Genomic DNA, 12,166 nt, shown 5'->3' with positions numbered 1-12,166 from the left:
GAATCAGAAATACTTTAATGATAAGAAATAATGATAATAAAATTAAAGGCCTACTGAAACCCACACTGTTTAAAAAAATCCTATTTTTATGGTTAATTTACTCTAAATTTCTACTGTATTTTTTAAATTTTCTAAAATATATTATAAAACTGTGGAATTGAAGACATTATCTATAAATAAACAAACCGTCTGTTATTTTAAGTAATATGCCAGTATTGACAAACTATGTATATTTTTTTTACAGAAAAATACCAAATTAATAATACACATCAGTTTTTTGTTTTCTCGAATTACTTTCAAATTCATGTAAAATTACAGTAATTAACTTTCATTTAATATGTAGTGAAGTGAAGTGAATTATATTTATATAGCGCTTTTTCTCTAGTGACTCAAAGCGCTTTACATAGTGAAACCCAATATCTAAGTTACATTCAAACCAGTGTGGGTGCCACTGGGAGTAGGTGGGTAAAGTGTCTTGCCCAAGGACACAACGGGAGTGACTAGGATGGCAGAAGCGGGAATCGAACCTGCAACCCTCAAGTTGCTGGCACGGCCACTCTACCAACCGAGCTATACCGCAATGACACTTAAAAACAATCACACTAAAATGATTGGTCCTACTCATTAAAGTGTTAAAAAAATATATATAAATGTTTTTACTGTTTACTTCTAACACAATATTCTCGAGATGAACTTCAGATCTATCCGTCAATTATAAGTTTTATTGTTGTTTATGTTTTTTGTTTGTTCGTTTTAGGCACTTTAAAAAAAAAAAAAAACAGCTCAGTTTTTTATATGGCAAACACAAAAAATGCAACATTTTGCCCCCAAAAAATATCTCCCAAGTGGAATATTTAATATGACGTAATTGGAGCCTTGAATAGGTCAATAATTCATAATGACATTGATTTTGATTTATTATTTTTTTTTTTTTTAAAAGAAACAGCCTGCATGGCAGTTTTGTGTTATTAGAGTAAACATTGCAACATTTTCTTGTTACATTTCACCCGTTTGCTCGTTCATATCACTTTTTACGCTTTAGAGATTTTTTAATCGTATTTTTAAAATGTGCCGTCGGGCCGTTAAAAAATGACCTGCAGGCCGCACTTCTGACGAGACGCGGGGCCGCCATCTTGGAGTGGTGATCCGCTCCACTCAGTGAACTGTCAGCGCATTTCATTCATCTTACCTCTCTGAATACCACTGATTTTCACGCGATTTTTTGCTCATACGTGTAATTATGATAAAGGACACATGTTTTATTATTCATAGTTTGCTTAACAGTAATAGAATATTCTTATATGCTATAAGTCAGTGGTTCTCAAATGGGGGTACGCGTACCCCTTGGGTACTTAAAGGGATGCCAAGGGGTACATGAGATTTTTTTTAAATATTCTAAAAATAGCAACAATTGAAAAATCCTTTATAAATATATTTTTTCGAATAATACTTCAACAAAATATGAATGTAAGTTCATAAACTGTGAAAAAAAAAATGCAACAATGCAATATTTAGTGTTGACAGATAGATTTTTTTGTGGACATGTTCCATAAATATTGATGTTAAAGTTTTCTTTTTTTGTGAAGAAATGTTTAGAATTAAGATGGATCTCTATTACAATCCCCAAAGAGGGCACTTTAAGTTAATGAACACTTCTATGTGTAGAAATCTTTATTTATAATTGAACCACTTGTTTATTTTCAACAAGTTTTTAGTTGTTTTTATATCTTTTTTTCCGGATAGTTCAAGAAAGACCACTACAAATGAGCAATATTTTGCATCCATCCATCCATTTTCTACCGCTTATTCCCTTTAGGGGTCGCGGGGGGCGCTGGCGCCCATCTCAGCTACAATCGGGCGGGAGGCGGGGTACAACCTGGACAAGTCGCCACCTCATCGCAGGGCCAACACAGATAGACAGACAGCATTCACACTCACATTCACACACTAGGGCCAATTTATATTTTGCACTGTTATAAAATTTAATAAATCTTCCGGCTCAGCTCCTTCTTCACCACAACGGATCGATACAACGTCCGCATTACTGAAGACGTAATCCACGATCCACTCTTCCCTCACTCGTGAACAAGACTCCGAGGTACTTGAATTCCTCCACTTGGGGCAGGGTCTCCTCCCCAACCCAGAGATGGCACTCCACCCTTGGAATCGGACTGAGGGCGGCATAGCTCGGTTGGTAGAGTGGCTGTGCCAGCAACTTGAGGGTTGCAGGTTCGATTCCCGCTTGTGCCACCCTAGTTACTGCCGTTGTGTCCTTGGGCAAGACACTTTACCCACCTGCTCCAGGTGCCACCCACACTGGTTTAAATGTACTTAGATATTGGGTTTCACTATGTAAAAGCGCTTTGAGTCAGTTGAGAAAAGCGCTATATAAATATACTTCACTTCACTTGGAGGTGTTGATTCTCATTCCGGTCGCTTCACACTCGACTGTGAAAAAAAATTTAATAAATTGATAAATACAAATATATTTAAAAAAAAAAAAAATAAACCAATCATCCATCCATTAATCCATTTTCTACCGCTCATTCCTTTTTGGGGTGGCGGGGGGCGCTGGCACCTATCTCAATGTTTATTTATATAGCCCAGTGGTTCTTAACCTCGTTGGAGGTACCGAACCCCAGCAGTTTCATACGCGCATTCACCAAACCCTTCTTTAGTGACAAATAAAATGTTTCTTTCTCGATTTGATCTTAATTTATTAATATCAATCATGAAATGATGTTATTATATTAAAGAAATACTACTAAAGATATATATTACAAACAGAAAGTTACAGGAATGTACACATGATCCCATGTTTACATCTCATTGTGCAACATGTGAATGTTTTAGTGGCAACTAAATGCCATATCTGAAAGGGGTACAAATTATTTCCAAAGCAGGAACCCCACCTCTTTGAAATGACTGCTGTCATTTGATTATAATAATAAAACATTTTTACCTTTGCTCATGCGTATGGAAAATTAGAGGGAACATTGTTTGGGGGTATCCATAATACGCCGATAGGGAGAAGTTTTTACTTACACGATGGCTGAGGCCGACTCACCGAACCCCTAGGGTTCGATCGAACCCAGATTTAGAACCACTGATATAGCCCTAAGTCACAACGACATCCTCGGTTCAGATCCCACAATAAGGGCAAGGAAAAACTTAACCCAGTGGGATGTCAATGTGAATGACTATGAGAAACCTTGGAGAGGACTTAGATGTGGGTGACTCCACCCCCCTCTAGGGGAGACCGGATGCAATGGACGTCGAGTGGGTCTGACATAATATTGTGAAAGTCCAGTCCATAGTTGATCTAACATAATAGGGAGAGTCCAGTCCATAGTGGATCTAACATAATAGTGAGAGTCCAGTCCATAGTGGATCTAACATGATAGTGAAAGTCCAGTCCATAGTGGATCTAGCATAATAGTGAGAGTCCAGTCCATAGTGGATCCAAGATAATAGTGAGAGTGCAGTCCATAGTGGATCTAACATAATAGTGAGAGTCCAGCCCATAGTGGATCTAACATAATAGTGAAAGTCCAGTCCATAGTGGATCTAACATAATATTGTGGAAGTCCAGTCCATAGTGGATCTAACATAATAGTGAGAGTCCAGTCCATTGTGGCTCTAACATAATAGTGAGAGTCCAGTCCATAGTGGATCTAACATAATATTGTGAGAGTCCAGCCCATAGTGGATCTAACATAATAGTGAGAGTCCAGTCCATAGTGGATCCAACATAATATTGTGAGAGTCCGGTCCATAGTGGCTCTAACATAATAGTGAGAGTCCAGTCCATAGTGGATCTAACTTAATAGTGAGAGTCCAGTCCATAGCGGATCCAACATAATAGTGAAAGTCCAGTCCACACTGGATCTAACATAATAGTGAGAGTCCAGTCCATAGTGGATCTAACATAATATTGTGAGAGTCCAGTCCATAGTGGATCTAACATAATAGTGAGAGTCCAGTCCACAGTGGATCTAACATAATATTGTGAGAGTCCGGTCCATAGTGGCTCTAACATAATAGTGAGAGTCCAGTCCATAGTGGATCTAACTTAATAGTGAGAGTCCAGTCCATAGCGGATCCAACATAATAGTGAAAGTCCAGTCCACAGTGGATCTAACATAATAGTGAGAGTCCAGTCCATAGTGGATCTAACATAATAGTGAGAGTCCAGTCCATAGTGGATCTAACATAATAGTGAGAGTCCAGTCCATAGTGGATCTAACATAATAGTGGGAGTCCAGTCCATAGTGGATCTAACATAATAGTGAGAGTCCAGTCCATAGTGGATCTAACATGACAGTGAGAGTCCTGTCCATAGTGGATCAATATTAGTCCTATTTGAAACCGATTCAGCCGCGCGTGAATGCAAAAGCCGACGTAGAAGCCCATCCAGGCAGGCAGGTTGATGACGGACGGGGCCCGGTTTTTGTTCAGGCCGCTTGTAAAACGAGCCCGCTCATGGGCCTGGCGCACGACAGCCTGCCGACGCAGACAGGCGGTGTAGCGTTACAGTCAGTTTGCTTCACCTTACCCTCCGCTGACTTCAGCCTTATTGGTTTACACCATTAACCAACCCCCCCACCCAACCTGATAATAACACCGGTGAGGAAATCTGTCACTTTGGAATGATATCAAAGATTGAAGCTGAGTGTCACCCCTGTTCCGGGTGGGAACTGACTGTGTTTGGTGCAGCTGCTGCAAGCTTGATAGGTGCCCGTCTAAGAACACATGGCCCATACTCACAGTGCTCACACACACATACAGGTTATCATTCGGAATGAGGACCGAGTTATTGATCAGGACTTGTGGGGACCACCCTTTCTACAGGTTGTGGAGGCATAAAAAAATTGGTAAAATGGCCACTGCCCATTTAGCTCATACACGTCTTTAAATCTGTGGATTGATGAAGTAATGTGCTGTTCATACTTACTGGGGACCCTGGGGAAAAAGAGTTAAAATGGTTCATGGGGACCAAATTTAAAAAATGTTGCGTAATTCACAGAAATTTGTACGTGACTAGTTCCAAATTAAATATGACATGATCCTCAGAAAATAGCACTACAGCCCGCCTTTTATTGGAAGTTTCACCACTTAAGTGTTAAAGCAAATCCTGCATCTTCTGTGACATTGCTGAAAACTGCTATTTAGCAGTAATGAAGTTGTCTGCAACTCCAACTACCATATATAGAAGGATATAGAATGGATCTGACTATCATTTAAAAAGGTTTCCCTTTAGGGGACCTGTTTTTTTTTTGGTCCCCATACCGTCAGAAGTCCCCTAAAGGTGACTGTGTAAACAGAGCGATGTCCCCATTAAGTCAGAATTGCCTAGTGTGTGTGTGACATCCATCCATCCATTTTTCTACCGCTTATTCCCTTTGGGGTCGCGGGGGGCGCTGGTGCCTATCTCAGCTACAATCGGGCGGGAGGCGGTTTACACCCTGGACAAGTCGCTCCCTCATCGCAGGGCCGCGTGTGTGACAATTATTAGTAATTTTAACTTAACACACACACACACACACACACACACACACACACACACACACAGGTTATCATTTTGAATGGGTGACCAAATTGTTGTTCATGACTTGTGGGGACCACCCTTTCTACAGGTTGTGGAGGCATAAACATTTTTTTTAGGTAAAACGGCCACTGCCCAGTTAGCTCATACACGTCTTTAAATCTCTGGATTGATGAAGTAATGTGCTGTTCATACTTACTGTGGACCCTGGGGAAAAAGAGTTAAAATGGTACAAGGGGACCAAATTGAAATAATGTTGCATAATTCACAGAAATTTGTACGTGACTACTCAGGACCATTAAAAAAAAAAAGTTTAAATTAAATATGACATGATCCTCAGAATACAGCACTACAGCCCGCCTCTTATATGAAGTTTCACCACTTAAGTGTTAAAGCAAATCCTGCATCTTCTGTGACATTACTGAAAACTGCTATTTAGCAGTAATACAGTTGTCTGCAACTCCAACTACCATATATAGAAGGATATAGAATGGATCTGACTATCATTTAAAAAGGTTTCCCTTTAGGGGACCTGTTTTTTTTTTGGTCCCCATACCGTCAGAAGTCCCCTAAAGGTGACTGTGTAAACAGAGCGATGTCCCCATTAAGTCAGAATTGCCGGAACTTACAAACACACACACACCTAGTGTGTATGTGACATCCATCCATCCATTTTCTACTGCTTATTCCCTTTTAGGTCGCAGGGGGCGCTGGTGCCTATCTCAGCTACAATCGGGCGGAAGGCGGCGTACACCCTGGACAAGTCGCCACCTCATCGCAGGGCCGTGTGTGTGACAATTATTGGTAATTTTAATTTAACACACACACACACACACACACTGGTTATCATTTTGAATGGGGGACCAAGTTGTTGTTCATGACTTGTGGGGACCACTCTTTCCACAGGTTGTGGAGGCATAAACAATTTTTTGAGGTAAAATGGCCACTGCCCAGTTGGCTCATACACGTCTTTAAATCTCTGAATTGATGAAGTAATGTGCAGAAGTTAATATGGTTTATGGGGGACCAAATTTAAATAATTGTGCATAATTCACACACATTTGTACGTGACTACTGAGGACCATTAAAAAAAAATAAAAATAAAAATCCTAATTAAATATGACATGATCCTCAGAATACAGCACTACAGCCCGCTTCTTATAGGAAGTTTCACCACTTAAGTCAGGGGTGTCCAAACTTTTTCCACTGAGGGCCGCACACTGAAAAATCAAAGCAAGCGGGGGCCATTTTGATATTTTTTTGATTTTAAAAACTAATACAATATATGTATAAAAATATACATTCAGGCCTCCACTCAGTCCCCATAGGATTTTGGTTAAAAAGATATTAAAAATGTGTTATTATTCAGCATTATTATTTGAATTATTTTTCCAGTTTTAAATCTCTAGGTCATTCTGTCAATATAACATTTTTAAAGATTTAACTTGTATGCTCTTTTTGTCAAAGAAAACCCTGTTTTTTAATAGAAAAAACACAAAATATGCAATATTTTCACCCAATAAAATTTTTAAGTGGAATATTTGACATTATATACGAATTGGAGCCTTAAAAAGGTCAATTACTCATAACAATATTGATTTGATTTTTTTTATTTTTGAGCAATGACACTTAAAAACAAATCACGTTAAAATTATTGGGATCAAAAAGGGTCCTACTCATTGAAGTGTTTGAAAACATAAATTGTATTTTTTTTTTTTTTTACTGTTTACTTTTAACGCAATAATCTCGAGATCACCTTCAGATATATTCGTCAATTATAAGTTGTATTGTTGTTTATATATGGGAAACACAAAACATGCAAAATTTCCCCCCAAAAATATCTCAAAGTGGAATATTTAATGTGATTTTTTTGGAGCCTTGAATAGGTCAATAATTCATAATGACATAGATTTTGATTCATTATTTTTTTTTTTTAAAAGAAACAGCCTGCATGGCAGCTTTGTGTTATTCGAGTAAACATTGCAACATTGTATTGTTACATTCCACCTGTTTGCTCTTTCATTACACTTTTTATGTAAAAAAAATTTTTTTCAATTGTATTTTTAAAGTGGGCCGTTCAAAAATGACCTGCGGGCTTTGGACACCCCGAACTTAAGTGTCAAAGCAAATCCTGCATCCTCTGTGACATTACTGAAAACTGCTATTTAGCAATAGTGAAGTTGTCTGCAACTCCAGAATGGATCTGACTATCATTTAAAAAGGTTTCCCTTGAGGGGACCTGTTTTTTTGTTTGGTCCCCATACTGTCGGAAGTCCCCTAAATGTGACTTTGTAAACAGAGCGATGTCCCCATTAAGTCAGCATTACCAGAACACACACACACACACACACACACACACACACGGTCTGTGTACACACACTTTATCTTCATGTCACATGCACACACACACTGCTCCCTTTTTCCCGACCAACACGTTCACGTTCCGTGGCAGCCTCTGATTTACCTCATCCGGTCCGATTGAGACTTTTGCCCTAATTCACTTGTTTACCCGAGTAAACAGTTGTTGTTTTTCAGTGGAGAACAACAATAAGGTCTCTTCTAGTCATCTCATGGCATGAATCGACACTTTTTTTGTTTACTGTCACGCCCCTTAAAAGGTTGTACAAAATGAGAGCAATCAAGCCTAAGGCAGAGGTGTTAAAGTTGTATTCACTGAGGGCCACATCGCTGTTATGTTTGGCCACCAGAGGGCCGTTTCTAACAGTCAATACTATTATCACACAATTTGTTTATGCATTTTATTAGCAGATTTTTAAAAAATATATATGGTAATTTGCAATAATTTTACCTCAAAATTTAGTTTTTTGTGCTGCTGTTTTTACGATTAAAAAAAAAAAAAGGTAGCTCAGTTCCTAGATTTTTTACTGTGAAATTTACATTTGTTTTTTTTTTGCTGTGAATTTTTAAAAAATTCAATTTTACAGTGAATACTATAAACACACAATTTTTTTTATGCATTTTATCAGCAGATTTTTAGAAAATATAAATGGTAAGTTGCAATATTTTACCTCAAAATTTATTTTTTTGTGCTGCTGTTTTTACCGTAGGAAAAAAAAAGTAGCTCAGTTGCCAGATTTTTACTGTGAAATTTTCATTTGTTTTTTTTACTGTGAATTTAAAAAAATGCGATTTTACAGTGACTACTATTATCATACAATTCTTTTGATGCATTTTATTAGCAGATTTAAAAAATAAAAATAAAATTGGTAAATTGCAATAATTGTTGCGCTTTTAACAGTGAATACTATTATCACACAATTTTTTTAATGCATTTTATTAGCAGATATTTAAAAAATATATGTGGTAAGTTGCAATAATTTTACCTCAAAATGTAGTTTTTTGTGCTGCTGTTTTTACGGTAATAAAAAAAAAAAGTAGCTCAGTTGCCAGATTTTTACTGTGAAATGTAAAAATTTTTTTTTTACTGTGAATTTTTTTAAAAATGCAATTTTACAGTGAACGCTATTATCACACAATTTTTTAAATGCATTTTATTAGCAGATTTAAAAAAAATATATATGGTAAGTTGCAATAATTTTACCTCAAAATTTAGTTTTTTGTGCTGCTGTTTTTACAGTTTGAAAAAAAAAAAGTTGCCAGATTTTTACTGTGAAATTTACACTTGTTTTTTTTACAGTGAATTAAAAAAAAATGCAATTTTACAGTGAATACTATTATCACACAATTTTTTAATGCATTTTATAAGTAGATTTAAAAATATATATATATGGTAAGTTGCAATAATTTTGCCGCTTCTAACAGTCAATACTATTATCACACATATTTTTAATGCATTTTATTAGCAGATTTTAAAAAAATATAAATGGTAAGTTACAATAATTTTACCTCAAAATGTAGTTTTTTGTGCTGCTGTTTTTACGGTTAAAAAAAAATGTAGCTCAATTGCGAGATTTTTACTGTGAAATTTACATTTGCTTTTTTTTACTGTGAATTTTTAAAAAATGCAATTTTACAGTGAATACTATTATCACACAATTTTTTTATGCATTTTATTAGCAGATTTTTAAAAAACATATAAGGTAAATTGCAATAATTTTACCTAAAAATGTAGTTTTTTGTGCTGATGTTTTGTTTCGGTTAAAAAAAAAAAAAATTAAAAAAAAGGTAGCTCAGTTGCCAGATTTTTAATGTGAAATTTACATTTGTTTTTTTTACTGTGAATTTTTAAAGATGCGACTTTACAGTGAATAATATTATCACACAATTTTTTAATGCATTTTATTAGCATATTTTTTCAAAATATATATGGCAAAGTGCAATAATTTTACCTCAAAATGTAGTTTTTTGTGCTGCTGTTTTTAGGGTTACAAAAAAAAAAGGTAGATCAGTTGCCAGATTTTTACTGTGAAATTTACATTTGTTTTTTTACCGTGAATTAAAAAAAAATGCAATTTTACAGTGAATACTATTAGCACACAATTTTTTAATGCATTTTATTAGCAGATTTTTTAAAAATATATTTGGTAAATTGCAATAATTTTACCTCAAAATGTAGTTTTTTGTGCTGCTGTTTTTACCGTAGGAAAAAAAAATAGCTCAGTTGCCAGATTTTTACTGTGAAATTTTCATTTGTTTTTTTTACTGTGAATTTTAAAAAATGCGATTTTACAGTGACTACTATTATCATACAATTCTTTTGATGCATTTTATTAGCAGATTAAAAAAAAAAATTGGTAAATTGCAATAATTGTTGCGCTTCTAACAGTGAATAGTACTATCACACAATTTTTTTATGCATTTTATTAGCAGATATTTAAAAAATATATGTGGTAAGTTGCAATAATTTTACCTCAAAATGTAGTTTTTTGTGCTGCTGTTTTTACGGTAATAAAAAAAAATTAGCTCAGTTGCCAGATTTTTACTGTGAAATTTAAATTATTTTTTTTACTGTGAATTTTTAAAAAAATGCAATTTTACAGTGAATGCTATTATCACACAATTTTTTAAATGCATTTTATTAGCAGATTTAAAAAATATATATATGGTAAGTTGCAATAATTTTACCTCAAAATGTAGTTTTTTGTGCTGCTGTTTTTACGGTTTGAAAAAAAAAAATGTTGCCAGATTTTTACTGTGAAATTTACATTTGTTTTTTTTACAGTGAATTTAAAAAAAAATGAAATTTTCCAGTGAATACTATTATCACACAATTTTTTTATGCATTTTATAAGCAGATTTAAAAATATATATATATGGTAAGTTGCAATAATTTTGCCGCTTCTAACAGTGAATACTATTATCACACATATTTTGAATGCATTTTATTAGCAGATTTTTTAAAAATATAAATGGTAAGTTACAATGATTTTACCTCAAAATTTAGTTTTTTGTGCTGCTGTTTTTACGGTAAAAAAAAAAATGTAGCTCAGTTGCCAGATTTTTACTGTGAAATTTACATTTGTTTTTTTTACTGTGAATTTTAAAAAAATGCAATTTTACAGTGAATACTATTATCACACAATTTTTGTATGCATTTTATTAGCAGATTTTTAAAAAACACATGAGGTAAATTGCAATAATTTTACCTCAAAATGTAGTTTTTTGTGCTGATGTTTTGTTTCGGTTAAAAAAAATTTTTTTTTAAAAAAGGTAGCTCAGTTGCCAGATTTTTAATGTGAAATTTACATTTGTTTTTTTTACTGTGAATTTTTAAAAATGCGATTTTACAGTGAATAATATTATCACACAATTTTTTAATGCATTTTATTAGCATATTTTTTCAAAATATATATGGCAAATTGCAATAATTTTACCTAAAAATGTACTTTTTTGTGCTAATGTTTTGTTTCGGTTAAAAAAAAAAAAAAAAAAAAAGGTAGCTCAGTTGCCAGATTTTTACTGTGAAATTTACATTTGTTTTTTCACTGTGAATTAAAAAAAAATGCAATTTTACAGTGAATACTATTAGCACACAATTTTTTAATGCATTTTATTAGCAGATTTTTTAAAAATATATTTGGTAAATTGCAATAATTTTACCTCAAAATGTAGTTTTTTGTGCTGCTGTTTTTACCGTAGGAAAAAAAAAATAGCTCAGTTGCCAGATTTTTACTGTGCAATTTTCATTTGTTTTTTTACTGTGAATTTAAAAAAATGCGATTTTACAGTGACTACTATTATCATACAATTCTTTTGATGCATTTTATTAGCAGATTAAAAAAAAAAAATTGGTAAATTGCAATAATTGTTGCGCTTCTAACAGTGAATAATACTATTATCACACAATTTTTTATGCATTTTATTAGCAGATATTTAAAAAATATATGTGGTAAGTTGCAATAATTTTACCTCAAAATGTAGTTTTTTGTTCTGCTGTTTTTACGGTAATAAAAAAAAAAGTAGCTCAGTTGCCAGATTTTTACTGTGAAATTTAAATATTTTTTTTTACTGTGAATTTTAAAAAAATGCAATTTTACAGTGAATACTATTATCACACATTTTTTTAAATGCATTTTATTAGCAGATTTTTAAAAAATATATATGGTAAGTTGCAATAATTTTACCTCAAAATGTAGTTTTTTGTGCTGCTGTTTTTACGGTTTGAAAAAAAAAAAAGTTGCCAGATTTTTACTGTGAAAT

At 34.1% G+C, this 12,166-nt stretch overlaps 1 protein-coding gene across 1 annotated transcript in view; it reads left to right on the top strand.

Annotated features, from left to right (window-relative positions):
* Window positions 1-12,166, top strand: part of rpap2 (RNA polymerase II associated protein 2) — a 100,660-nt gene that overhangs the window by 75,703 nt on the left and 12,791 nt on the right. The window contains exon 13 of the transcript XR_009809535.1: window positions 6,243-6,349. The gene's annotated coding sequence lies outside the window, so the exon portion shown is untranslated. The remainder of the gene's footprint in view (window positions 1-6,242; window positions 6,350-12,166) is intronic.

The sequence above is a fragment of the Nerophis ophidion genome, linkage group LG14 (genome assembly GCF_033978795.1).
Source record: "Nerophis ophidion isolate RoL-2023_Sa linkage group LG14, RoL_Noph_v1.0, whole genome shotgun sequence".
Lineage (NCBI taxonomy): Eukaryota > Metazoa > Chordata > Actinopteri > Syngnathiformes > Syngnathidae > Nerophis > Nerophis ophidion.
This window is presented reverse-complemented; position numbering and strand designations above follow the sequence as displayed.